This window comes from Lemur catta, unplaced genomic scaffold (genome assembly GCF_020740605.2).
Source record: "Lemur catta isolate mLemCat1 unplaced genomic scaffold, mLemCat1.pri scaffold_212_ctg1, whole genome shotgun sequence".
Taxonomy (NCBI): Eukaryota; Metazoa; Chordata; class Mammalia; order Primates; family Lemuridae; genus Lemur; species Lemur catta.
Window position 1 is genome coordinate 1 of NW_025423828.1, and position 27,435 is coordinate 27,435.

General features: G+C 53.7%; 6 non-coding genes and 5 pseudogenes across 6 annotated transcripts; all 11 read left to right on the forward strand.

The window, feature by feature from the left end:
- The first annotated feature begins 2,329 nt into the window (after positions 1 to 2,329).
- On the forward strand, positions 2,330 to 2,448 carry LOC123629706. Its single transcript, XR_006732182.1, has one exon. It is a non-coding gene; the product is annotated as a 5S ribosomal RNA (ribosomal RNA).
- Positions 2,449 to 3,651: 1,203 nt separating this feature from the next.
- Positions 3,652 to 3,783, forward strand: LOC123629708 (annotated as a pseudogene).
- Positions 3,784 to 7,256: 3,473 nt separating this feature from the next.
- Positions 7,257 to 7,375, forward strand: LOC123629713. Its single transcript, XR_006732184.1, has one exon. It is a non-coding gene; the product is annotated as a 5S ribosomal RNA (ribosomal RNA).
- Positions 7,376 to 8,577: 1,202 nt separating this feature from the next.
- LOC123629709 lies at positions 8,578 to 8,709 on the forward strand (annotated as a pseudogene).
- A 3,473-nt stretch (positions 8,710 to 12,182) lies between these two features.
- LOC123629714 lies at positions 12,183 to 12,301 on the forward strand. The gene has a single exon (XR_006732185.1). It is a non-coding gene; the product is annotated as a 5S ribosomal RNA (ribosomal RNA).
- Positions 12,302 to 13,499: 1,198 nt separating this feature from the next.
- On the forward strand, positions 13,500 to 13,631 carry LOC123629710 (annotated as a pseudogene).
- Positions 13,632 to 17,105: 3,474 nt separating this feature from the next.
- On the forward strand, positions 17,106 to 17,224 carry LOC123629715. The gene has a single exon (XR_006732186.1). It is a non-coding gene; the product is annotated as a 5S ribosomal RNA (ribosomal RNA).
- A 1,205-nt stretch (positions 17,225 to 18,429) lies between these two features.
- Positions 18,430 to 18,563, forward strand: LOC123629712 (annotated as a pseudogene).
- Positions 18,564 to 22,038: 3,475 nt separating this feature from the next.
- Positions 22,039 to 22,157, forward strand: LOC123629716. Its single transcript, XR_006732187.1, has one exon. It is a non-coding gene; the product is annotated as a 5S ribosomal RNA (ribosomal RNA).
- A 1,206-nt stretch (positions 22,158 to 23,363) lies between these two features.
- On the forward strand, positions 23,364 to 23,495 carry LOC123629711 (annotated as a pseudogene).
- A 3,470-nt stretch (positions 23,496 to 26,965) lies between these two features.
- LOC123629707 lies at positions 26,966 to 27,084 on the forward strand. The gene has a single exon (XR_006732183.1). It is a non-coding gene; the product is annotated as a 5S ribosomal RNA (ribosomal RNA).
- Positions 27,085 to 27,435: the final 351 nt, after the last annotated feature.

Consider the following 27,435-nt stretch of genomic DNA (forward strand, 5'->3'; position numbering starts at 1 on the left):
AAAACTGGGAGTTTATTCATAGGTCGCAAGCCGCTGTGTATCTTTTCCTGAAGGCATGCAACCAAAGAAACACTTCTCCCCAACAAATCCCATCTCGACTGTCAGCATTTTGCTTGCTTTTCCTTTTAAAGTTTTTGCTCTCTGTTATAGGACTGTCTCATTGAGGTAGTTTGTTATTTTCACAGTTTATATAATACATGTGGAACCATTGTGGATGCATTCTGGGTAACTTGTGTGCCAGGGGAAACCTTCTGTTTGGGGAATACTCCTTGCTGACACAGGAAGCTGCAGTTCATCAGCACTGCTATAGAATGGCACTGCACGAAGCAATCGAAATATCTTTATCCGATCTTTGACTAGGTCCGTGTACACAGGGCTCCCGTGAGTATTACCCTAGACGATTCCTGGTCACACGTGCCCTATCTTCTCTCTGGTACGTGCTCCTCAGAGAATACGCTTGCTCCTGAATGACGCCAGTGTGGATTCATATCCATTTATGCTACATTGTTTTCCAAATGGTTCTATCACTTCACCTCCCGTATCAGCAGGGTGTGGGTAAGAGTTTTCCTCCCAGCCAACACAGCGATCGGTTTTTTAAGTTTCCTCAATCTGGTGAGTTTGAAACTACACCTTGCTTCATTGTTTATTTCCTATTTCCCTGATTAATAGTGAGGATACAGTGCCAAATGCGTATGAAGCATATTACACATAGATATTCTGTAATAGTAATATCTTGCCAAGTATATGCGCTACAGATGCCTTGTCCTGTTTGCGGCTTGTTTTTTACCCTCTTCGTGGTATCTTTTGACACTTTTTATTATGGGAAATTTGAAATAGAAACAAAAACAGACAGAATAGTAGAATACATACTCACTACCCTGACTCAAGAAATCACCAACCCTTGGCCAGCCAGATCTTGTTTCTTTTATACCCCTCCTACCTTAAGTTCATGATCCCCTTAGTAATATCCCTCCATCGATAAAGGGTCAATATGTTTCTATCAAAGGTGGAGGCTTTCTTTCCTTTTTCAGTGTAATCACAGCCACATTATTCCATCTAAACATTTAACCGTATTAGAGATAACAGCAAGTACTCGATGTCTGCGTTTCCCTGAGACACATACACTCACTTCAGTTTCTTTGAATCCAGTGCAAATACAGTGCATACATGGTGATGGGTTGAGATGTCTTTTGAAAGAGTGTCCACACATCCCAACTAGTTGGGGCGGCCCCGGCTGTCACCATTTCCCTTTGTTTCCTACCGCTGTCCACAGTGACCCGAGTCAGTTTTGCCGCTGTGAGGGGTGTAATCGTGGATTTAAGCATATTTAATGTGTTTCGATATCTTGCAATTATTATACTTACTGGTGATCAGACTGTCCTGTGTTTGGCAAACGGGAGTCTACTCATTCTGGTTCCTGTGTCTTTTGACGTGACCCTCGTCCTGTTGGATGTCATAGCATCCACGCTTCCCAGCATAAGAAGCGTCCATTTCCCGCCCCAGACTTGAAGTCAGCCTATGTCTCCAGTAGTCTTAGGACCGTTTAATAACAATGGTTTGTGGAGACCACGACCTAGATGCTGGTGAAATGCACTGCTGTTGAGTTTGCACCTATTTCTCAGCACTTTCCATGGGAAACAACTAAAAACTAAACAATAAAATAGAATTAGATTAAAAAACTAAAGAAAAATACATTGAGCTTACACTTGAGAATCCAAATGGAAACTGAGAAATTAGAGGCTTTTTACTCTATACTTTATCGATTTCACCTCTTTCTCTCACACCCAAATTCCCAGTTCTCAAAGACACCCACAGCATTCGCTCTTTGCGTGATGCCACAGAATAATCGTATCCATTCACCGTATCACCGTGGACTACTTGCTACTGCGCCAAGCAGGAAAGGCGAGGAAGGAACTTTCTACTTTCCTGGCTCCACTGTGACAATCTAAGAGCTGCTGTCAGCCGAAGCCAGTCTGCTCATGTCCGGGGAGCTCGGAGCCATGTCCCACTCCTTTGGAATATTTCCCTGAGCCTTCATGTGGGCTCCTGCCGTCTGTAGAATCTGACAAGTCACACGTTGTCCTCCCGTTTGTGTCCTCCGTGCTTTGAAGAGATGTCCTATTGAGTCTTTGATTTTTGCTGTGATTTGTATATGTGTCTGCGGCAAAGTGTTGCTTCTGTGCTGTGTAGCAGCTGCCGAGCAAGGCTTTGAAGGCTACGGGGCTGCAGGACGGCGCGGGGGTGTCGGGGGTGGGGGTCGGGGCGCTGGGCCCGGAGGGCCACGTCGCAGCAGCTCGGCCTCTTGAGGCGTCCGGGGCCGGCCGCCGCCGTCTACGGCCATACCACCCTGAACGCGCCCGATCTCGTCTGATCTCGGAAGCTAAGCAGGGTCGGGCCTGGTTAGTACTTGGATGGGAGACCGCCTGGGAATACCGGGTGCTGTAGGCTTTTGCCTCTTCTTTTGTCCCGCCCGCCGGCCCGTGGGGGGTCGGGGGGGGGGTGGGGGGCCCCCCGCGCTCCGCGCCCGCCCCCCCTTTCGCGCTCGGCCCCCGGCCCCCCGGCGCGGCCCGCTGCCCCCGCCCGGGCCTTCCTCCCCTCTCCCCCGCTGCAGCAGCACCGCCAGGCGGCGGCGGCGGCGGCGGCGGCGGCGGCGGCGGCAGCGGCAGCAGCAGAGCGTCCCAGCCCTTCCGTTCGGCCGGCAGCCGAGCCCCAGCCCTGGGCCCCACACGGGGCCGGGCCGGGCGGCGGGATCCCTAAGTGCCGCTGGGTCTCTTCTCCGGCCCCGCCCCGCACTCCGGGACATCCCCTGCACCCGGCGCGGGACAGCCCACGGCGGCAAACCGTGCCCTGGGCCCCCGGACCCCCAGCCCACCGTGGACTTCCTCTCCGCCGCACACCCGGGCCTCGGGCCCGGGCCTCACGCCGGGCGGGCTCCTCGCCGCCGCCGGGGCTCCCGAGAGACACACCGGCGCACCGCACAGGGCAAGTCGCCGGCCACCCGGGCAGAGAGGACACACGCGGAGCACTCCCACCCAAACCCAAACGACCCACCGGCCCCCCGACCCGTGGCAACCCACCCCAAACCCCACCCCACGGTGCAACAGGATAGCCGGCTCTGGCCCCCCCGCCCCCCCGCCCCCGGCCCCGCCCCCGCGCGGGGCCTGCTGCCACACGCAGGCCCTGACGGGAATCGGGGCAGAACGGTCCTCCCCAGACGGGGGTGGGGTGGCGCGGTGGGGGGGACACTGCACGTCTTCAGGACCTCCGGGTGAAGGACCAGCGGCAGCCACGGCCCTGCCTCCTTGTCCTGGCCCTGCCCGCAAGCCCCTCCCCGCCGTGCCCTGGCGCGAGGCGGCGGAGGGCCCTCTCGCGCGCACTCTCGGGCTCTGGCCCTCCGCCCCCACGCGTGGAAGTCTGTCCCTGCGCGCGTGCCCGTGGGTCTGCTCCTTGGGATGTGCGACGGCGGTGCCTCCGCGGTTCGGGTGGGGCAGGGGGGTGCGCGCGAGACCCGTCAGGCTCCGCCTGCGCCCGCCCCCCCATAGGGGCAGGTGGGCTAGCGAAGGGCCAGGGCGGCGGGAGGGACCCGACTGGGCAGGGAGGGACGCGTAGCAGCAGCTCGGCCTCTTGAGGCGTCCGGGGGCGGCCGCCGGCCTCTGTGGCCATACCACCCCGAACGCAACGCGCCCGCCCGCCCGATTCCCTCTGATCTCGGGAGCTAAGCAGGGTCGGGCCCGGTTAGTACTTGCATGGGAGACCGCCTGGGAATACCGGGTGCCCTAGGCTTTTTGCTGTGCCTCTTTTTCTGTCCCACCCCCCTGGGCTGGAAACGGGGGTGGGGTGGGGTGGGGTGGCCCGGGGCCCCTCCGCCCTCCGCGCCCGCCCCGGCTCCCGCCCCCGGCCGGCCCGGACCCTGTCCCGTGGCCCCTGGAGAGAGGGTCAGGTTTGACATGTGGAGGCTCAGTCCCCGAGGCTGTCGCCCCTCAGACACCTGCCGCAGGTCCGGGCCTCCGGAACTTCTGACGGACCGGCTCTGAATTCAGGACAAATTCTAAGGTTGTCCAAGTAGACGACCACGTTACCCTATGAGAGGAGAAATTTGATCCTATCCATATATGCAGAAGAATAGAATCTGAACAGTTGGCCATTCGTTCACGATAAAATAATTTAAGAATCCAGAAGAGAAGACATCTGGAAACTCTTTTCAAAAGTCTAAATCCTTAGAAAATAGTCTTAAGGATTCAGAAGTAAAAACATTCTTTGGAAAGTCACGAGCAAGACCAGGGTGTTGATAATGAGATTCTTCTGGTCAATACTGCAACAGACGCTCTAAAATACACACTAAAACAAGGGAAAACACTAATAATAGGTGGGAAAGGAAAAATCACCTCGTTCATTGTCCTCACCTCCTACGGTTCTCAAAATACACTGTTTGCCCCTAGGCATGGGAGACCTGTAGAAAGCCTAGGTGAGTCCCGCAAGACAGCTCTACATGAAATCAACGTTCAATCGATAGTTTCGATATTTCTTATTTCCTAGCAAATACACAATAATGAATGCAATTTTTAAAAAGGATCACAGTCAAAGTCACAGAGAATCTACACAGCACCTACGGGAAAAACGTGCCAACTTAGATGGAAAACTTAGTAACAAACATAAATGATGGCCCAAATCGATGGAGAGGCTATACTGTATTCCTCGATAGATGGACACAGAGCCCCCAAACTAATCATTTCCCCCAAATTAATAAATAATCAAATTTAAACAGGGTTTATAACTAGAAACTTACAATCTGTTTCTTTCTCCTTTTCTTTTAATTAGGGAAATGGACATGTTGAAGAATAATAATAATAATAATAATAATTATTATTATTATTATTATTAGATTAAATCGAGTTAACTGTACCAAAACTCTACCACTCACCTTATAAAACTGGGAGTTTATTCATAGGTCGCAAGCCGCTGTGTATCTTTTCCTGAAGGCATGCAACCAAAGAAACACTTCTCCCCAACAAATCCCATCTCGACTGTCAGCATTTTGCTTGCTTTTCCTTTTAAAGTTTTTGCTCTCTGTTATAGGACTGTCTCATTGAGGTAGTTTGTTATTTTCACAGTTTATATAATACATGTGGAACCATTGTGGATGCATTCTGGGTAACTTGTGTGCCAGGGGAAACCTTCTGTTTGGGGAATACTCCTTGCTGACACAGGAAGCTGCAGTTCATCAGCACTGCTATAGAATGGCACTGCACGAAGCAATCGAAATATCTTTATCCGATCTTTGACTAGGTCCGTGTACACAGGGCTCCCGTGAGTATTACCCTAGACGATTCCTGGTCACACGTGCCCTATCTTCTCTCTGGTACGTGCTCCTCAGAGAATACGCTTGCTCCTGAATGACGCCAGTGTGGATTCATATCCATTTATGCTACATTGTTTTCCAAATGGTTCTATCACTTCACCTCCCGTATCAGCAGGGTGTGGGTAAGAGTTTTCCTCCCAGCCAACACAGCGATCGGTTTTTTAAGTTTCCTCAATCTGGTGAGTTTGAAACTACACCTTGCTTCAATGTTTATTTCCTATTTCCCTGATTAATAGTGAGGATACAGTGCCAAATGCGTATGAAGCATATTACACATAGATATTCTGTAATAGTAATATCTTGCCAAGTATATGCGCTACAGATGCCTTGTCCTGTTTGCGGCTTGTTTTTTACCCTCTTCGTGGTATCTTTTGACACTTTTTATTATGGGAAATTTGAAATAGAAACAAAAACAGACAGAATAGTAGAATACATACTCACTACCCTGACTCAAGAAATCACCAACCCTTGGCCAGCCAGATCTTGTTTCTTTTATACCCCTCCTACCTTAAGTTCATGATCCCCTTAGTAATATCCCTCCATCGATAAAGGGTCAATATGTTTCTATCAAAGGTGGAGGCTTTCTTTCCTTTTTCAGTGTAATCACAGCCACATTATTCCATCTAAACATTTAACCGTATTAGAGATAACAGCAAGTACTCGATGTCTGCGTTTCCCTGAGACACATACACTCACTTCAGTTTCTTTGAATCCAGTGCAAATACAGTGCATACATGGTGATGGGTTGAGATGTCTTTTGAAAGAGTGTCCACACATCCCAACTAGTTGGGGGCGGCCCCGGCTGTCACCATTTCCCTTTGTTTCCTACCGCTGTCCACAGTGACCCGAGTCAGTTTTGCCGCTGTGAGGGGTGTAATCGTGGATTTAAGCATATTTAATGTGTTTCGATATCTTGCAATTATTATACTTACTGGTGATCAGACTGTCCTGTGTTTGGCAAACGGGAGTCTACTCATTCTGGTTCCTGTGTCTTTTGACGTGACCCTCGTCCTGTTGGATGTCATAGCATCCACGCTTCCCAGCATAAGAAGCGTCCATTTCCCGCCCCAGACTTGAAGTCAGCCTATGTCTCCAGTAAGTCTTAGGACCGTTTAATAACAATGGTTTGTGGAGACCACGACCTAGATGCTGGTGAAATGCACTGCTGTTGAGTTTGCACCTATTTCTCAGCACTTTCCATGGGAAACAACTAAAAACTAAACAATAAAATAGAATTAGATTAAAAAACTAAAGAAAAATACATTGAGCTTACACTGAGAATCCAAATGGAAACTGAGAAATTAGAGGCTTTTTACTCTATACTTTATCGATTTCACCTCTTTCTCTCACACCCAAATTCCCAGTTCTCAAAGACACCCACAGCATTCGCTCTTTGCGTGATGCCACAGAATAATCGTATCCATTCACCGTATCACCGTGGACTACTTGCTACTGCGCCAAGCAGGAAAGGCGAGGAAGGAACTTTCTACTTTCCTGGCTCCACTGTGACAATCTAAGAGCTGCTGTCAGCCGAAGCCAGTCTGCTCATGTCCGGGGAGCTCGGAGCCATGTCCCACTCCTTTGGAATATTTCCCTGAGCCTTCATGTGGGCTCCTGCCGTCTGTAGAATCTGACAAGTCACACGTTGTCCTCCCGTTTGTGTCCTCCGTGCTTTGAAGAGATGTCCTATTGAGTCTTTGATTTTTGCTGTGATTTGTATATGTGTCTGCGGCAAAGTGTTGCTTCTGTGCTGTGTAGCAGCTGCCGAGCAAGGCTTTGAAGGCTACGGGGCTGCAGGACGGCGCGGGGGTGTCGGGGGTGGGGGTCGGGGCGCTGGGCCCGGAGGGCCACGTCGCAGCAGCTCGGCCTCTTGAGGCGTCCGGGGCCGGCCGCCGCCGTCTACGGCCATACCACCCTGAACGCGCCCGATCTCGTCTGATCTCGGAAGCTAAGCAGGGTCGGGCCTGGTTAGTACTTGGATGGGAGACCGCCTGGGAATACCGGGTGCTGTAGGCTTTTGCCTCTTCTTTTGTCCCGCCCGCCGGCCCGTGGGGGGTCGGGGGGGGGTGGGGGGCCCCCCGCGCTCCGCGCCCGCCCCCCCTTTCGCGCTCGGCCCCCGGCCCCCCGGCGCGGCCCGCTGCCCCCGCCCGGGCCTTCCTCCCCTCTCCCCCGCTGCAGCAGCACCGCCAGGCGGCGGCGGCGGCGGCGGCGGCGGCGGCGGCGGCAGCGGCAGCAGCAGAGCGTCCCAGCCCTTCCGTTCGGCCGGCAGCCGAGCCCCAGCCCTGGGCCCCACACGGGGCCGGGCCGGGCGGCGGGATCCCTAAGTGCCGCTGGGTCTCTTCTCCGGCCCCGCCCCGCACTCCGGGACATCCCCTGCACCCGGCGCGGGACAGCCCACGGCGGCAAACCGTGCCCTGGGCCCCCGGACCCCCCAGCCCACCGTGGACTTCCTCTCCGCCGCACACCCGGGCCTCGGGCCCGGGCCTCACGCCGGGCGGGCTCCTCGCCGCCGCCGGGGCTCCCGAGAGACACACCGGCGCACCGCACAGGGCAAGTCGCCGGCCACCCGGGCAGAGAGGACACACGCGGAGCACTCCCACCCAAACCCAAACGACCCACCGGCCCCCCGACCCGTGGCAACCCACCCCAAACCCCACCCCACGGTGCAACAGGATAGCCGGCTCTGGCCCCCCCGCCCCCCGCCCCCGGCCCCGCCCCCGCGCGGGGCCTGCTGCCACACGCAGGCCCTGACGGGAATCGGGGCAGAACGGTCCTCCCCAGACGGGGGTGGGGTGGCGCGGTGGGGGGGACACTGCACGTCTTCAGGACCTCCGGGTGAAGGACCAGCGGCAGCCACGGCCCTGCCTCCTTGTCCTGGCCCTGCCCGCAAGCCCCTCCCCGCCGTGCCCTGGCGCGAGGCGGCGGAGGGCCCTCTCGCGCGCACTCTCGGGCTCTGGCCCTCCGCCCCCACGCGTGGAAGTCTGTCCCTGCGCGCGTGCCCGTGGGTCTGCTCCTTGGGATGTGCGACGGCGGTGCGTCCGCGGTTCGGGTGGGGCAGGGGGGTGCGCGCGAGACCCGTCAGGCTCCGCCTGCGCCCGCCCCCCCATAGGGGCAGGTGGGCTAGCGAAGGGCCAGGGCGGCGGGAGGGACCCGACTGGGCAGGGAGGGACGCGTAGCAGCAGCTCGGCCTCTTGAGGCGTCCGGGGGCGGCCGCCGGCCTCTGTGGCCATACCACCCCGAACGCAACGCGCCCGCCCGCCCGATTCCCTCTGATCTCGGGAGCTAAGCAGGGTCGGGCCCGGTTAGTACTTGCATGGGAGACCGCCTGGGAATACCGGGTGCCCTAGGCTTTTTGCTGTGCCTCTTTTTCTGTCCCACCCCCCTGGGCTGGAAACGGGGGTGGGGTGGGGTGGGGTGGCCCGGGGCCCCTCCGCCCTCCGCGCCCGCCCCGGCTCCCGCCCCCGGCCGGCCCGGACCCTGTCCCGTGGCCCCTGGAGAGAGGGTCAGGTTTGACATGTGGAGGCTCAGTCCCCGAGGCTGTCGCCCCTCAGACACCTGCCGCAGGTCCGGGCCTCCGGAACTTCTGACGGACCGGCTCTGAATTCAGGACAAATTCTAAGGTTGTCCAAGTAGACGACCACGTTACCCTATGAGAGGAGAAATTTGATCCTATCCATATATGCAGAAGAATAGAATCTGAACAGTTGGCCATTCGTTCACGATAAAATAATTTAAGAATCCAGAAGAGAAGACATCTGGAAACTCTTTTCAAAAGTCTAAATCCTTAGAAAATAGTCTTAAGGATTCAGAAGTAAAAACATTCTTTGGAAAGTCACGAGCAAGACCAGGGTGTTGATAATGAGATTCTTCTGGTCAATACTGCAACAGACGCTCTAAAATACACACTAAAACAAGGGAAAACACTAATAATAGGTGGGAAAGGAAAAATCACCTCGTTCATTGTCCTCACCTCCTACGGTTCTCAAAATACACTGTTTGCCCCTAGGCATGGGAGACCTGTAGAAAGCCTAGGTGAGTCCCGCAAGACAGCTCTACATGAAATCAACGTTCAATCGATAGTTTCGATATTTCTTATTTCCTAGCAAATACACAATAATGAATGCAATTTTTAAAAAGGATCACAGTCAAAGTCACAGAGAATCTACACAGCACCTACGGGAAAAACGTGCCAACTTAGATGGAAAACTTAGTAACAAACATAAATGATGGCCCAAATCGATGGAGAGGCTATACTGTATTCCTCGATAGATGGACACAGAGCCCCCAAACTAATCATTTCCCCCAAATTAATAAATAATCAAATTTAAACAGGGTTTATAACTAGAAACTTACAATCTGTTTCTTTCTCCTTTTCTTTTAATTAGGGAAATGGACATGTTGAAGAATAATAATAATAATAATAATAATTATTATTATTATTATTATTAGATTAAATCGAGTTAACTGTACCAAAACTCTACCACTCACCTTATAAAACTGGGAGTTTATTCATAGGTCGCAAGCCGCTGTGTATCTTTTCCTGAAGGCATGCAACCAAAGAAACACTTCTCCCCAACAAATCCCATCTCGACTGTCAGCATTTTGCTTGCTTTTCCTTTTAAAGTTTTTGCTCTCTGTTATAGGACTGTCTCATTGAGGTAGTTTGTTATTTTCACAGTTTATATAATACATGTGGAACCATTGTGGATGCATTCTGGGTAACTTGTGTGCCAGGGGAAACCTTCTGTTTGGGGAATACTCCTTGCTGACACAGGAAGCTGCAGTTCATCAGCACTGCTATAGAATGGCACTGCACGAAGCAATCGAAATATCTTTATCCGATCTTTGACTAGGTCCGTGTACACAGGGCTCCCGTGAGTATTACCCTAGACGATTCCTGGTCACACGTGCCCTATCTTCTCTCTGGTACGTGCTCCTCAGAGAATACGCTTGCTCCTGAATGACGCCAGTGTGGATTCATATCCATTTATGCTACATTGTTTTCCAAATGGTTCTATCACTTCACCTCCCGTATCAGCAGGGTGTGGGTAAGAGTTTTCCTCCCAGCCAACACAGCGATCGGTTTTTTAAGTTTCCTCAATCTGGTGAGTTTGAAACTACACCTTGCTTCATTGTTTATTTCCTATTTCCCTGATTAATAGTGAGGATACAGTGCCAAATGCGTATGAAGCATATTACACATAGATATTCTGTAATAGTAATATCTTGCCAAGTATATGCGCTACAGATGCCTTGTCCTGTTTGCGGCTTGTTTTTTACCCTCTTCGTGGTATCTTTTGACACTTTTTATTATGGGAAATTTGAAATAGAAACAAAAACAGACAGAATAGTAGAATACATACTCACTACCCTGACTCAAGAAATCACCAACCCTTGGCCAGCCAGATCTTGTTTCTTTTATACCCCTCCTACCTTAAGTTCATGATCCCCTTAGTAATATCCCTCCATCGATAAAGGGTCAATATGTTTCTATCAAAGGTGGAGGCTTTCTTTCCTTTTTCAGTGTAATCACAGCCACATTATTCCATCTAAACATTTAACCGTATTAGAGATAACAGCAAGTACTCGATGTCTGCGTTTCCCTGAGACACATACACTCACTTCAGTTTCTTTGAATCCAGTGCAAATACAGTGCATACATGGTGATGGGTTGAGATGTCTTTTGAAAGAGTGTCCACACATCCCAACTAGTTGGGGGCGGCCCCGGCTGTCACCATTTCCCTTTGTTTCCTACCGCTGTCCACAGTGACCCGAGTCAGTTTTGCCGCTGTGAGGGGTGTAATCATGGATTTAAGCATATTTAATGTGTTTCAATATCTTGCAATTATTATACTTACTGGTGATCAGACTGTCCTGTGTTTGGCAAACGGGAGTCTACTCATTCTGGTTCCTGTGTCTTTTGACGTGACCCTCGTCCTGTTGGATGTCATAGCATCCACGCTTCCCAGCATAAGAAGCGTCCATTTCCCGCCCCAGACTTGAAGTCAGCCTATGTCTCCAGTAAGTCTTAGGACCGTTTAATAACAATGGTTTGTGGAGACCACGACCTAGATGCTGGTGAAATGCACTGCTGTTGAGTTTGCACCTATTTCTCAGCACTTTCCATGGGAAACAACTAAAAACTAAACAATAAAATAGAATTAGATTAAAAAACTAAAGAAAAATACATTGAGCTTACACTGAGAATCCAAATGGAAACTGAGAAATTAGAGGCTTTTTACTCTATACTTTATCGATTTCACCTCTTTCTCTCACACCCAAATTCCCAGTTCTCAAAGACACCCACAGCATTCGCTCTTTGCGTGATGCCACAGAATAATCGTATCCATTCACCGTATCACCGTGGACTACTTGCTACTGCGCCAAGCAGGAAAGGCGAGGAAGGAACTTTCTACTTTCCTGGCTCCACTGTGACAATCTAAGAGCTGCTGTCAGCCGAAGCCAGTCTGCTCATGTCCGGGGAGCTCGGAGCCATGTCCCACTCCTTTGGAATATTTCCCTGAGCCTTCATGTGGGCTCCTGCCGTCTGTAGAATCTGACAAGTCACACGTTGTCCTCCCGTTTGTGTCCTCCGTGCTTTGAAGAGATGTCCTATTGAGTCTTTGATTTTTGCTGTGATTTGTATATGTGTCTGCGGCAAAGTGTTGCTTCTGTGCTGTGTAGCAGCTGCCGAGCAAGGCTTTGAAGGCTACGGGGCTGCAGGACGGCGCGGGGGTGTCGGGGGTGGGGGTCGGGGCGCTGGGCCCGGAGGGCCACGTCGCAGCAGCTCGGCCTCTTGAGGCGTCCGGGGCCGGCCGCCGCCGTCTACGGCCATACCACCCTGAACGCGCCCGATCTCGTCTGATCTCGGAAGCTAAGCAGGGTCGGGCCTGGTTAGTACTTGGATGGGAGACCGCCTGGGAATACCGGGTGCTGTAGGCTTTTGCCTCTTCTTTTGTCCCGCCCGCCGGCCCGTGGGGGGTCGGGGGGGGGTGGGGGGCCCCCCGCGCTCCGCGCCCGCCCCCCCTTTCGCGCTCGGCCCCCGGCCCCCCGGCGCGGCCCGCTGCCCCCGCCCGGGCCTTCCTCCCCTCTCCCCCGCTGCAGCAGCACCGCCAGGCGGCGGCGGCGGCGGCGGCGGCGGCGGCGGCAGCGGCAGCAGCAGAGCGTCCCAGCCCTTCCGTTCGGCCGGCAGCCGAGCCCCAGCCCTGGGCCCCACACGGGGCCGGGCCGGGCGGCGGGATCCCTAAGTGCCGCTGGGTCTCTTCTCCGGCCCCGCCCCGCACTCCGGGACATCCCCTGCACCCGGCGCGGGACAGCCCACGGCGGCAAACCGTGCCCTGGGCCCCCGGACCCCCAGCCCACCGTGGACTTCCTCTCCGCCGCACACCCGGGCCTCGGGCCCGGGCCTCACGCCGGGCGGGCTCCTCGCCGCCGCCGGGGCTCCCGAGAGACACACCGGCGCACCGCACAGGGCAAGTCGCCGGCCACCCGGGCAGAGAGGACACACGCGGAGCACTCCCACCCAAACCCAAACGACCCACCGGCCCCCCGACCCGTGGCAACCCACCCCAAACCCCACCCCACGGTGCAACAGGATAGCCGGCTCTGGCCCCCCCGCCCCCCGCCCCCGGCCCCGCCCCCGCGCGGGGCCTGCTGCCACACGCAGGCCCTGACGGGAATCGGGGCAGAACGGTCCTCCCCAGACGGGGGTGGGGTGGCGCGGTGGGGGGGACACTGCACGTCTTCAGGACCTCCGGGTGAAGGACCAGCGGCAGCCACGGCCCTGCCTCCTTGTCCTGGCCCTGCCCGCAAGCCCCTCCCCGCCGTGCCCTGGCGCGAGGCGGCGGAGGGCCCTCTCGCGCGCACTCTCGGGCTCTGGCCCTCCGCCCCCACGCGTGGAAGTCTGTCCCTGCGCGCGTGCCCGTGGGTCTGCTCCTTGGGATGTGCGACGGCGGTGCGTCCGCGGTTCGGGTGGGGCAGGGGGGTGCGCGCGAGACCCGTCAGGCTCCGCCTGCGCCCGCCCCCCCATAGGGGCAGGTGGGCTAGCGAAGGGCCAGGGCGGCGGGAGGGACCCGACTGGGCAGGGAGGGACGCGTAGCAGCAGCTCGGCCTCTTGAGGCGTCCGGGGGCGGCCGCCGGCCTCTGTGGCCATACCACCCCGAACGCAACGCGCCCGCCCGCCCGATTCCCTCTGATCTCGGGAGCTAAGCAGGGTCGGGCCCGGTTAGTACTTGCATGGGAGACCGCCTGGGAATACCGGGTGCCCTAGGCTTTTTGCTGTGCCTCTTTTTCTGTCCCACCCCCCTGGGCTGGAAACGGGGGTGGGGTGGGGTGGGGTGGCCCGGGGCCCCTCCGCCCTCCGCGCCCGCCCCGGCTCCCGCCCCCGGCCGGCCCGGACCCTGTCCCGTGGCCCCTGGAGAGAGGGTCAGGTTTGACATGTGGAGGCTCAGTCCCCGAGGCTGTCGCCCCTCAGACACCTGCCGCAGGTCCGGGCCTCCGGAACTTCTGACGGACCGGCTCTGAATTCAGGACAAATTCTAAGGTTGTCCAAGTAGACGACCACGTTACCCTATGAGAGGAGAAATTTGATCCTATCCATATATGCAGAAGAATAGAATCTGAACAGTTGGCCATTCGTTCACGATAAAATAATTTAAGAATCCAGAAGAGAAGACATCTGGAAACTCTTTTCAAAAGTCTAAATCCTTAGAAAATAGTCTTAAGGATTCAGAAGTAAAAACATTCTTTGGAAAGTCACGAGCAAGACCAGGGTGTTGATAATGAGATTCTTCTGGTCAATACTGCAACAGACGCTCTAAAATACACACTAAAACAAGGGAAAACACTAATAATAGGTGGGAAAGGAAAAATCACCTCGTTCATTGTCCTCACCTCCTACGGTTCTCAAAATACACTGTTTGCCCCTAGGCATGGGAGACCTGTAGAAAGCCTAGGTGAGTCCCGCAAGACAGCTCTACATGAAATCAACGTTCAATCGATAGTTTCGATATTTCTTATTTCCTAGCAAATACACAATAATGAATGCAATTTTTAAAAAGGATCACAGTCAAAGTCACAGAGAATCTACACAGCACCTACGGGAAAAACGTGCCAACTTAGATGGAAAACTTAGTAACAAACATAAATGATGGCCCAAATCGATGGAGAGGCTATACTGTATTCCTCGATAGATGGACACAGAGCCCCCAAACTAATCATTTCCCCCAAATTAATAAATAATCAAATTTAAACAGGGTTTATAACTAGAAACTTACAATCTGTTTCTTTCTCCTTTTCTTTTAATTAGGGAAATGGACATGTTGAAGAATAATAATAATAATAATAATAATAATTATTATTATTATTATTAGATTAAATCGAGTTAACTGTACCAAAACTCTACCACTCACCTTATAAAACTGGGAGTTTATTCATAGGTCGCAAGCCGCTGTGTATCTTTTCCTGAAGGCATGCAACCAAAGAAACACTTCTCCCCAACAAATCCCATCTCGACTGTCAGCATTTTGCTTGCTTTTCCTTTTAAAGTTTTTGCTCTCTGTTATAGGACTGTCTCATTGAGGTAGTTTGTTATTTTCACAGTTTATATAATACATGTGGAACCATTGTGGATGCATTCTGGGTAACTTGTGTGCCAGGGGAAACCTTCTGTTTGGGGAATACTCCTTGCTGACACAGGAAGCTGCAGTTCATCAGCACTGCTATAGAATGGCACTGCACGAAGCAATCGAAATATCTTTATCCGATCTTTGACTAGGTCCGTGTACACAGGGCTCCCGTGAGTATTACCCTAGACGATTCCTGGTCACACGTGCCCTATCTTCTCTCTGGTACGTGCTCCTCAGAGAATACGCTTGCTCCTGAATGACGCCAGTGTGGATTCATATCCATTTATGCTACATTGTTTTCCAAATGGTTCTATCACTTCACCTCCCGTATCAGCAGGGTGTGGGTAAGAGTTTTCCTCCCAGCCAACACAGCGATCGGTTTTTTAAGTTTCCTCAATCTGGTGAGTTTGAAACTACACCTTGCTTCATTGTTTATTTCCTATTTCCCTGATTAATAGTGAGGATACAGTGCCAAATGCGTATGAAGCATATTACACATAGATATTCTGTAATAGTAATATCTTGCCAAGTATATGCGCTACAGATGCCTTGTCCTGTTTGCGGCTTGTTTTTTACCCTCTTCGTGGTATCTTTTGACACTTTTTATTATGGGAAATTTGAAATAGAAACAAAAACAGACAGAATAGTAGAATACATACTCACTACCCTGACTCAAGAAATCACCAACCCTTGGCCAGCCAGATCTTGTTTCTTTTATACCCCTCCTACCTTAAGTTCATGATCCCCTTAGTAATATCCCTCCATCGATAAAGGGTCAATATGTTTCTATCAAAGGTGGAGGCTTTCTTTCCTTTTTCAGTGTAATCACAGCCACATTATTCCATCTAAACATTTAACCGTATTAGAGATAACAGCAAGTACTCGATGTCTGCGTTTCCCTGAGACACATACACTCACTTCAGTTTCTTTGAATCCAGTGCAAATACAGTGCATACATGGTGATGGGTTGAGATGTCTTTTGAAAGAGTGTCCACACATCCCAACTAGTTGGGGGCGGCCCCGGCTGTCACCATTTCCCTTTGTTTCCTACCGCTGTCCACAGTGACCCGAGTCAGTTTTGCCGCTGTGAGGGGTGTAATCGTGGATTTAAGCATATTTAATGTGTTTCGATATCTTGCAATTATTATACTTACTGGTGATCAGACTGTCCTGTGTTTGGCAAACGGGAGTCTACTCATTCTGGTTCCTGTGTCTTTTGACGTGACCCTCGTCCTGTTGGATGTCATAGCATCCACGCTTCCCAGCATAAGAAGCGTCCATTTCCCGCCCCAGACTTGAAGTCAGCCTATGTCTCCAGTAAGTCTTAGGACCGTTTAATAACAATGGTTTGTGGAGACCACGACCTAGATGCTGGTGAAATGCACTGCTGTTGAGTTTGCACCTATTTCTCAGCACTTTCCATGGGAAACAACTAAAAACTAAACAATAAAATAGAATTAGATTAAAAAACTAAAGAAAAATACATTGAGCTTACACTGAGAATCCAAATGGAAACTGAGAAATTAGAGGCTTTTTACTCTATACTTTATCGATTTCACCTCTTTCTCTCACACCCAAATTCCCAGTTCTCAAAGACACCCACAGCATTCGCTCTTTGCGTGATGCCACACAATAATCGTATCCATTCACCGTATCACCGTGGACTACTTGCTACTGCGCCAAGCAGGAAAGGCGAGGAAGGAACTTTCTACTTTCCTGGCTCCACTGTGACAATCTAAGAGCTGCTGTCAGCCGAAGCCAGTCTGCTCATGTCCGGGGAGCTCGGAGCCATGTCCCACTCCTTTGGAATATTTCCCTGAGCCTTCATGTGGGCTCCTGCCGTCTGTAGAATCTGACAAGTCACACGTTGTCCTCCCGTTTGTGTCCTCCGTGCTTTGAAGAGATGTCCTATTGAGTCTTTGATTTTTGCTGTGATTTGTATATGTGTCTGCGGCAAAGTGTTGCTTCTGTGCTGTGTAGCAGCTGCCGAGCAAGGCTTTGAAGGCTACGGGGCTGCAGGACGGCGCGGGGGGTGTCGGGGGTGGGGGTCGGGGCGCTGGGCCCGGAGGGCCACGTCGCAGCAGCTCGGCCTCTTGAGGCGTCCGGGGCCGGCCGCCGCCGTCTACGGCCATACCACCCTGAACGCGCCCGATCTCGTCTGATCTCGGAAGCTAAGCAGGGTCGGGCCTGGTTAGTACTTGGATGGGAGACCGCCTGGGAATACCGGGTGCTGTAGGCTTTTGCCTCTTCTTTTGTCCCGCCCGCCGGCCCGTGGGGGGTCGGGGGGGGGTGGGGGGCCCCCCGCGCTCCGCGCCCGCCCCCCCTTTCGCGCTCGGCCCCCGGCCCCCCGGCGCGGCCCGCTGCCCCCGCCCGGGCCTTCCTCCCCTCTCCCCCGCTGCAGCAGCACCGCCAGGCGGCGGCGGCGGCGGCGGCGGCGGCGGCGGCGGCGGCAGCGGCAGCAGCAGAGCGTCCCAGCCCTTCCGTTCGGCCGGCAGCCGAGCCCCAGCCCTGGGCCCCACACGGGGCCGGGCCGGGCGGCGGGATCCCTAAGTGCCGCTGGGTCTCTTCTCCGGCCCCGCCCCGCACTCCGGGACATCCCCTGCACCCGGCGCGGGACAGCCCACGGCGGCAAACCGTGCCCTGGGCCCCCGGACCCCCAGCCCACCGTGGACTTCCTCTCCGCCGCACACCCGGGCCTCGGGCCCGGGCCTCACGCCGGGCGGGCTCCTCGCCGCCGCCGGGGCTCCCGAGAGACACACCGGCGCACCGCACAGGGCAAGTCGCCGGCCACCCGGGCAGAGAGGACACACGCGGAGCACTCCCACCCAAACCCAAACGACCCACCGGCCCCCCGACCCGTGGCAACCCACCCCAAACCCCACCCCACGGTGCAACAGGATAGCCGGCTCTGGCCCCCCCGCCCCCCGCCCCCGGCCCCGCCCCCGCGCGGGGCCTGCTGCCACACGCAGGCCCTGACGGGAATCGGGGCAGAACGGTCCTCCCCAGACGGGGGTGGGGGTGGCGCGGTGGGGGGGACACTGCACGTCTTCAGGACCTCCGGGTGAAGGACCAGCGGCAGCCACGGCCCTGCCTCCTTGTCCTGGCCCTGCCCGCAAGCCCCTCCCCGCCGTGCCCTGGCGCGAGGCGGCGGAGGGCCCTCTCGCGCGCACTCTCGGGCTCTGGCCCTCCGCCCCCACGCGTGGAAGTCTGTCCCTGCGCGCGTGCCCGTGGGTCTGCTCCTTGGGATGTGCGACGGCGGTGCGTCCGCGGTTCGGGTGGGGCAGGGGGGTGCGCGCGAGACCCGTCAGGCTCCGCCTGCGCCCGCCCCCCCATAGGGGCAGGTGGGCTAGCGAAGGGCCAGGGCGGCGGGAGGGACCCGACTGGGCAGGGAGGGACGCGTAGCAGCAGCTCGGCCTCTTGAGGCGTCCGGGGGCGGCCGCCGGCCTCTGTGGCCATACCACCCCGAACGCAACGCGCCCCGCCCCGCCCGATTCCCTCTGATCTCGGGAGCTAAGCAGGGTCGGGCCCGGTTAGTACTTGCATGGGAGACCGCCTGGGAATACCGGGTGCCCTAGGCTTTTTGCTGTGCCTCTTTTTCTGTCCCACCCCCCTGGGCTGGAAACGGGGGTGGGGTGGGGTGGGGTGGCCCGGGGCCCCTCCGCCCTCCGCGCCCGCCCCGGCTCCCGCCCCCGGCCGGCCCGGACCCTGTCCCGTGGCCCCTGGAGAGAGGGTCAGGTTTGACATGTGGAGGCTCAGTCCCCGAGGCTGTCGCCCCTCAGACACCTGCCGCAGGTCCGGGCCTCCGGAACTTCTGACGGACCGGCTCTGAATTCAGGACAAATTCTAAGGTTGTCCAAGTAGACGACCACGTTACCCTATGAGAGGAGAAATTTGATCCTATCCATATATGCAGAAGAATAGAATCTGAACAGTTGGCCATTCGTTCACGATAAAATAATTTAAGAATCCAGAAGAGAAGACATCTGGAAACTCTTTTCAAAAGTCTAAATCCTTAGAAAATAGTCTTAAGGATTCAGAAGTAAAAACATTCTTTGGAAAGTCACGAGCAAGACCAGGGTGTTGATAATGAGATTCTTCTGGTCAATACTGCAACAGACGCTCTAAAATACACACTAAAACAAGGGAAAACACTAATAATAGGTGGGAAAGGAAAAATCACCTCGTTCATTGTCCTCACCTCCTACGGTTCTCAAAATACACTGTTTGCCCCTAGGCATGGGAGACCTGTAGAAAGCCTAGGTGAGTCCCGCAAGACAGCTCTACATGAAATCAACGTTCAATCGATAGTTTCGATATTTCTTATTTCCTAGCAAATACACAATAATGAATGCAATTTTTAAAAAGGATCACAGTCAAAGTCACAGAGAATCTACACAGCACCTACGGGAAAAACGTGCCAACTTAGATGGAAAACTTAGTAACAAACATAAATGATGGCCCAAATCGATGGAGAGGCTATACTGTATTCCTCGATAGATGGACACAGAGCCCCCAAACTAATCATTTCCCCCAAATTAATAAATAATCAAATTTAAACAGGGTTTATAACTAGAAACTTACAATCTGTTTCTTTCTCCTTTTCTTTTAATTAGGGAAATGGACATGTTGAAGAATAATAATAATAATAATAATAATAATTATTATTATTATTATTAGATTAAATCGAGTTAACTGTACCAAAACTCTACCACTCACCTTATAAAACTGGGAGTTTATTCATAGGTCGCAAGCCGCTGTGTATCTTTTCCTGAAGGCATGCAACCAAAGAAACACTTCTCCCCAACAAATCCCATCTCGACTGTCAGCATTTTGCTTGCTTTTCCTTTTAAAGTTTTTGCTCTCTGTTATAGGACTGTCTCATTGAGGTAGTTTGTTATTTTCACAGTTTATATAATACATGTGGAACCATTGTGGATGCATTCTGGGTAACTTGTGTGCCAGGGGAAACCTTCTGTTTGGGGAATACTCCTTGCTGACACAGGAAGCTGCAGTTCATCAGCACTGCTATAGAATGGCACTGCACGAAGCAATCGAAATATCTTTATCCGATCTTTGACTAGGTCCGTGTACACAGGGCTCCCGTGAGTATTACCCTAGACGATTCCTGGTCACACGTGCCCTATCTTCTCTCTGGTACGTGCTCCTCAGAGAATACGCTTGCTCCTGAATGACGCCAGTGTGGATTCATATCCATTTATGCTACATTGTTTTCCAAATGGTTCTATCACTTCACCTCCCGTATCAGCAGGGTGTGGGTAAGAGTTTTCCTCCCAGCCAACACAGCGATCGGTTTTTTAAGTTTCCTCAATCTGGTGAGTTTGAAACTACACCTTGCTTCAATGTTTATTTCCTATTTCCCTGATTAATAGTGAGGATACAGTGCCAAATGCGTATGAAGCATATTACACATAGATATTCTGTAATAGTAATATCTTGCCAAGTATATGCGCTACAGATGCCTTGTCCTGTTTGCGGCTTGTTTTTTACCCTCTTCGTGGTATCTTTTGACACTTTTTATTATGGGAAATTTGAAATAGAAACAAAAACAGACAGAATAGTAGAATACATACTCACTACCCTGACTCAAGAAATCACCAACCCTTGGCCAGCCAGATCTTGTTTCTTTTATACCCCTCCTACCTTAAGTTCATGATCCCCTTAGTAATATCCCTCCATCGATAAAGGGTCAATATGTTTCTATCAAAGGTGGAGGCTTTCTTTCCTTTTTCAGTGTAATCACAGCCACATTATTCCATCTAAACATTTAACCGTATTAGAGATAACAGCAAGTACTCGATGTCTGCGTTTCCCTGAGACACATACACTCACTTCAGTTTCTTTGAATCCAGTGCAAATACAGTGCATACATGGTGATGGGTTGAGATGTCTTTTGAAAGAGTGTCCACACATCCCAACTAGTTGGGGGCGGCCCCGGCTGTCACCATTTCCCTTTGTTTCCTACCGCTGTCCACAGTGACCCGAGTCAGTTTTGCCGCTGTGAGGGGTGTAATCGTGGATTTAAGCATATTTAATGTGTTTCGATATCTTGCAATTATTATACTTACTGGTGATCAGACTGTCCTGTGTTTGGCAAACGGGAGTCTACTCATTCTGGTTCCTGTGTCTTTTGACGTGACCCTCGTCCTGTTGGATGTCATAGCATCCACGCTTCCCAGCATAAGAAGCGTCCATTTCCCCGCCCCAGACTTGAAGTCAGCCTATGTCTCCAGTAAGTCTTAGGACCGTTTAATAACAATGGTTTGTGGAGACCACGACCTAGATGCTGGTGAAATGCACTGCTGTTGAGTTTGCACCTATTTCTCAGCACTTTCCATGGGAAACAACTAAAAACTAAACAATAAAATAGAATTAGATTAAAAAACTAAAGAAAAATACATTGAGCTTACACTGAGAATCCAAATGGAAACTGAGAAATTAGAGGCTTTTTACTCTATACTTTATCGATTTCACCTCTTTCTCTCACACCCAAATTCCCAGTTCTCAAAGACACCCACAGCATTCGCTCTTTGCGTGATGCCACAGAATAATCGTATCCATTCACCGTATCACCGTGGACTACTTGCTACTGCGCCAAGCAGGAAAGGCGAGGAAGGAACTTTCTACTTTCCTGGCTCCACTGTGACAATCTAAGAGCTGCTGTCAGCCGAAGCCAGTCTGCTCATGTCCGGGGAGCTCGGAGCCATGTCCCACTCCTTTGGAATATTTCCCTGAGCCTTCATGTGGGCTCCTGCCGTCTGTAGAATCTGACAAGTCACACGTTGTCCTCCCGTTTGTGTCCTCCGTGCTTTGAAGAGATGTCCTATTGAGTCTTTGATTTTTGCTGTGATTTGTATATGTGTCTGCGGCAAAGTGTTGCTTCTGTGCTGTGTAGCAGCTGCCGAGCAAGGCTTTGAAGGCTACGGGGCTGCAGGACGGCGCGGGGGTGTCGGGGGTGGGGGGTCGGGGCGCTGGGCCCGGAGGGCCACGTCGCAGCAGCTCGGCCTCTTGAGGCGTCCGGGGCCGGCCGCCGCCGTCTACGGCCATACCACCCTGAACGCGCCCGATCTCGTCTGATCTCGGAAGCTAAGCAGGGTCGGGCCTGGTTAGTACTTGGATGGGAGACCGCCTGGGAATACCGGGTGCTGTAGGCTTTTGCCTCTTCTTTTGTCCCGCCCGCCGGCCCGTGGGGGGTCGGGGGGGGGGTGGGGGGCCCCCCGCGCTCCGCGCCCGCCCCCCCTTTCGCGCTCGGCCCCCCGGCCCCCCGGCGCGGCCCGCTGCCCCCCGCCCGGGCCTTCCTCCCCTCTCCCCCGCTGCAGCAGCACCGCCAGGCGGCGGCGGCGGCGGCGGCGGCGGCGGCGGCGGCAGCGGCAGCAGCAGAGCGTCCCAGCCCTTCCGTTCGGCCGGCAGCCGAGCCCCAGCCCTGGGCCCCACACGGGGGCCGGGCCGGGCGGCGGGATCCCTAAGTGCCGCTGGGTCTCTTCTCCGGCCCCGCCCCGCACTCCGGGACATCCCCTGCACCCGGCGCGGGACAGCCCACGGCGGCAAACCGTGCCCTGGGCCCCCGGACCCCCAGCCCACCGTGGACTTCCTCTCCGCCGCACACCCGGGCCTCGGGCCCGGGCCTCACGCCGGGCGGGCTCCTCGCCGCCGCCGGGGCTCCCGAGAGACACACCGGCGCACCGCACAGGGCAAGTCGCCGGCCACCCGGGCAGAGAGGACACACGCGGAGCACTCCCACCCAAACCCAAACGACCCACCGGCCCCCCCGACCCGTGGCAACCCACCCCAAACCCCACCCCACGGTGCAACAGGATAGCCGGCTCTGGCCCCCCCGCCCCCCGCCCCCGGCCCCGCCCCCGCGCGGGGCCTGCTGCCACACGCAGGCCCTGACGGGAATCGGGGCAGAACGGTCCTCCCCAGACGGGGGTGGGGTGGCGCGGTGGGGGGGACACTGCACGTCTTCAGGACCTCCGGGTGAAGGACCAGCGGCAGCCACGGCCCTGCCTCCTTGTCCTGGCCCTGCCCGCAAGCCCCTCCCCGCCGTGCCCTGGCGCGAGGCGGCGGAGGGCCCTCTCGCGCGCACTCTCGGGCTCTGGCCCTCCGCCCCCACGCGTGGAAGTCTGTCCCTGCGCGCGTGCCCGTGGGTCTGCTCCTTGGGATGTGCGACGGCGGTGCGTCCGCGGTTCGGGTGGGGCAGGGGGGTGCGCGCGAGACCCGTCAGGCTCCGCCTGCGCCCGCCCCCCCATAGGGGCAGGTGGGCTAGCGAAGGGCCAGGGCGGCGGGAGGGACCCGACTGGGCAGGGAGGGACGCGTAGCAGCAGCTCGGCCTCTTGAGGCGTCCGGGGGCGGCCGCCGGCCTCTGTGGCCATACCACCCCGAACGCAACGCGCCCGCCCGCCCGATTCCCTCTGATCTCGGGAGCTAAGCAGGGTCGGGCCCGGTTAGTACTTGCATGGGAGACCGCCTGGGAATACCGGGTGCCCTAGGCTTTTTGCTGTGCCTCTTTTTCTGTCCCACCCCCCCTGGGCTGGAAACGGGGGTGGGGTGGGGTGGGGTGGCCCGGGGCCCCTCCGCCCTCCGCGCCCGCCCCGGCTCCCGCCCCCGGCCGGCCCGGACCCTGTCCCGTGGCCCCTGGAGAGAGGGTCAGGTTTGACATGTGGAGGCTCAGTCCCCGAGGCTGTCGCCCCTCAGACACCTGCCGCAGGTCCGGGCCTCCGGAACTTCTGACGGACCGGCTCTGAATTCAGGACAAATTCTAAGGTTGTCCAAGTAGACGACCACGTTACCCTATGAGAGGAGAAATTTGATCCTATCCATATATGCAGAAGAATAGAATCTGAACAGTTGGCCATTCGTTCACGATAAAATAATTTAAGAATCCAGAAGAGAAGACATCTGGAAACTCTTTTCAAAAGTCTAAATCCTTAGAAAATAGTCTTAAGGATTCAGAAGTAAAAACATTCTTTGGAAAGTCACGAGCAAGACCAGGGTGTTGATAATGAGATTCTTCTGGTCAATACTGCAACAGACGCTCTAAAATACACACTAAAACAAGGGAAAACACTAATAATAGGTGGGAAAGGAAAAATCACCTCGTTCATTGTCCTCACCTCCTACGGTTCTCAAAATACACTGTTTGCCCCTAGGCATGGGAGACCTGTAGAAAGCCTAGGTGAGTCCCGCAAGACAGCTCTACATGAAATCAACGTTCAATCGATAGTTTCGATATTTCTTATTTCCTAGCAAATACACAATAATGAATGCAATTTTTAAAAAGGATCACAGTCAAAGTCACAGAGAATCTACACAGCACCTACGGGAAAAACGTGCCAACTTAGATGGAAAACTTAGTAACAAACATAAATGATGGCCCAAATCGATGGAGAGGCTATACTGTATTCCTCGATAGATGGACACAGAGCCCCCAAACTAATCATTTCCCCCAAATTAATAAATAATCAAATTTAAACAGGGTTTATAACTAGAAACTTACAATCTGTTTCTTTCTCCTTTTCTTTTAATTAGGGAAATGGACATGTTGAAGAATAATAATAATAATAATAATAATAATTATTATTATTATTATTAGATTAAATCGAGTTAACTGTACCAAAACTCTACCACTCACCTTATAAAACTGGGAGTTTATTCATAGGTCGCAAGCCGCTGTGTATCTTTTCCTGAAGGCATGCAACCAAAGAAACACTTCTCCCCAACAAATCCCATCTCGACTGTCAGCATTTTGCTTGCTTTTCCTTTTAAAGTTTTTGCTCTCTGTTATAGGACTGTCTCATTGAGGTAGTTTGTTATTTTCACAGTTTATATAATACATGTGGAACCATTGTGGATGCATTCTGGGTAACTTGTGTGCCAGGGGAAACCTTCTGTTTGGGGAATACTCCTTGCTGACACAGGAAGCTGCAGTTCATCAGCACTGCTATAGAATGGCACTGCACGAAGCAATCGAAATATCTTTATCCGATCTTTGACTAGGTCCGTGTACACAGGGCTCCCGTGAGTATTACCCTAGACGATTCCTGGTCACACGTGCCCTATCTTCTCTCTGGTACGTGCTCCTCAGAGAATACGCTTGCTCCTGAATGACGCCAGTGTGGATTCATATCCATTTATGCTACATTGTTTTCCAAATGGTTCTATCACTTCACCTCCCGTATCAGCAGGGTGTGGGTAAGAGTTTTCCTCCCAGCCAACACAGCGATCGGTTTTTTAAGTTTCCTCAATCTGGTGAGTTTGAAACTACACCTTGCTTCAATGTTTATTTCCTATTTCCCTGATTAATAGTGAGGATACAGTGCCAAATGCGTATGAAGCATATTACACATAGATATTCTGTAATAGTAATATCTTGCCAAGTATATGCGCTACAGATGCCTTGTCCTGTTTGCGGCTTGTTTTTTACCCTCTTCGTGGTATCTTTTGACACTTTTTATTATGGGAAATTTGAAATAGAAACAAAAACAGACAGAATAGTAGAATACATACTCACTACCCTGACTCAAGAAATCACCAACCCTTGGCCAGCCAGATCTTGTTTCTTTTATACCCCTCCTACCTTAAGTTCATGATCCCCTTAGTAATATCCCTCCATCGATAAAGGGTCAATATGTTTCTATCAAAGGTGGAGGCTTTCTTTCCTTTTTCAGTGTAATCACAGCCACATTATTCCATCTAAACATTTAACCGTATTAGAGATAACAGCAAGTACTCGATGTCTGCGTTTCCCTGAGACACATACACTCACTTCAGTTTCTTTGAATCCAGTGCAAATACAGTGCATACATGGTGATGGGTTGAGATGTCTTTTGAAAGAGTGTCCACACATCCCAACTAGTTGGGGGCGGCCCGGCTGTCACCATTTCCCTTTGTTTCCTACCGCTGTCCACAGTGACCCGAGTCAGTTTTGCCGCTGTGAGGGTGTAATCGTGGATTTAAGCATATTTAATGTGTTTCGATATCTTGCAATTATTATACTTACTGGTGATCAGACTGTCCTGTGTTTGGCAAACGGGAGTCTACTCATTCTGGTTCCTGTGTCTTTTGACGTGACCCTCGTCCTGTTGGATGTCATAGCATCCACGCTTCCCAGCATAAGAAGCGTCCATTTCCCGCCCCAGACTTGAAGTCAGCCTATGTCTCCAGTAAGTCTTAGGACCGTTTAATAACAATGGTTTGTGGAGACCACGACCTAGATGCTGGTGAAATGCACTGCTGTTGAGTTTGCACCTATTTCTCAGCACTTTCCATGGGAAACAACTAAAAACTAAACAATAAAATAGAATTAGATTAAAAAACTAAAGAAAAATACATTGAGCTTACACTGAGAATCCAAATGGAAACTGAGAAATTAGAGGCTTTTTACTCTATACTTTATCGATTTCACCTCTTTCTCTCACACCCAAATTCCAGTTCTCAAAGACACCCACAGCATTCGCTCTTTGCGTGATGCCACAGAATAATCGTATCCATTCACCGTATCACCGTGGACTACTTGCTACTGCGCCAAGCAGGAAAGGCGAGGAAGGAACTTTCTACTTTCCTGGCTCCACTGTGACAATCTAAGAGCTGCTGTCAGCCGAAGCCAGTCTGCTCATGTCCGGGGAGCTCGGAGCCATGTCCCACTCCTTTGGAATATTTCCCTGAGCCTTCATGTGGGCTCCTGCCGTCTGTAGAATCTGACAAGTCACACGTTGTCCTCCCGTTTGTGTCCTCCGTGCTTTGAAGAGATGTCCTATTGAGTCTTTGATTTTTGCTGTGATTTGTATATGTGTCTGCGGCAAAGTGTTGCTTCTGTGCTGTGTAGCAGCTGCCGAGCAAGGCTTTGAAGGCTACGGGGCTGCAGGACGGCGCGGGGTGTCGGGGGTGGGGGTCGGGGCGCTGGGCCCGGAGGGCCACGTCGCAGCAGCTCGGCCTCTTGAGGCGTCCGGGGCCGGCCGCCGCCGTCTACGGCCATACCACCCTGAACGCGCCCGATCTCGTCTGATCTCGGAAGCTAAGCAGGGTCGGGCCTGGTTAGTACTTGGATGGGAGACCGCCTGGGAATACCGGGTGCTGTAGGCTTTTGCCTCTTCTTTTGTCCCGCCCGCCGGCCCGTGGGGGGTCGGGGGGGGGGGTGGGGGGCCCCCCGCGCTCCGCGCCCGCCCCCCCTTTCGCGCTCGGCCCCCGGCCCCCCGGCGCGGCCCGCTGCCCCCGCCCGGGCCTTCCTCCCCTCTCCCCCGCTGCAGCAGCACCGCCAGGCGGCGGCGGCGGCGGCGGCGGCGGCGGCGGCGGCAGCGGCAGCAGCAGAGCGTCCCAGCCCTTCCGTTCGGCCGGCAGCCGAGCCCCAGCCCTGGGCCCCACACGGGGCCGGGCCGGGCGGCGGGATCCCTAAGTGCCGCTGGGTCTCTTCTCCGGCCCCGCCCCGCACTCCGG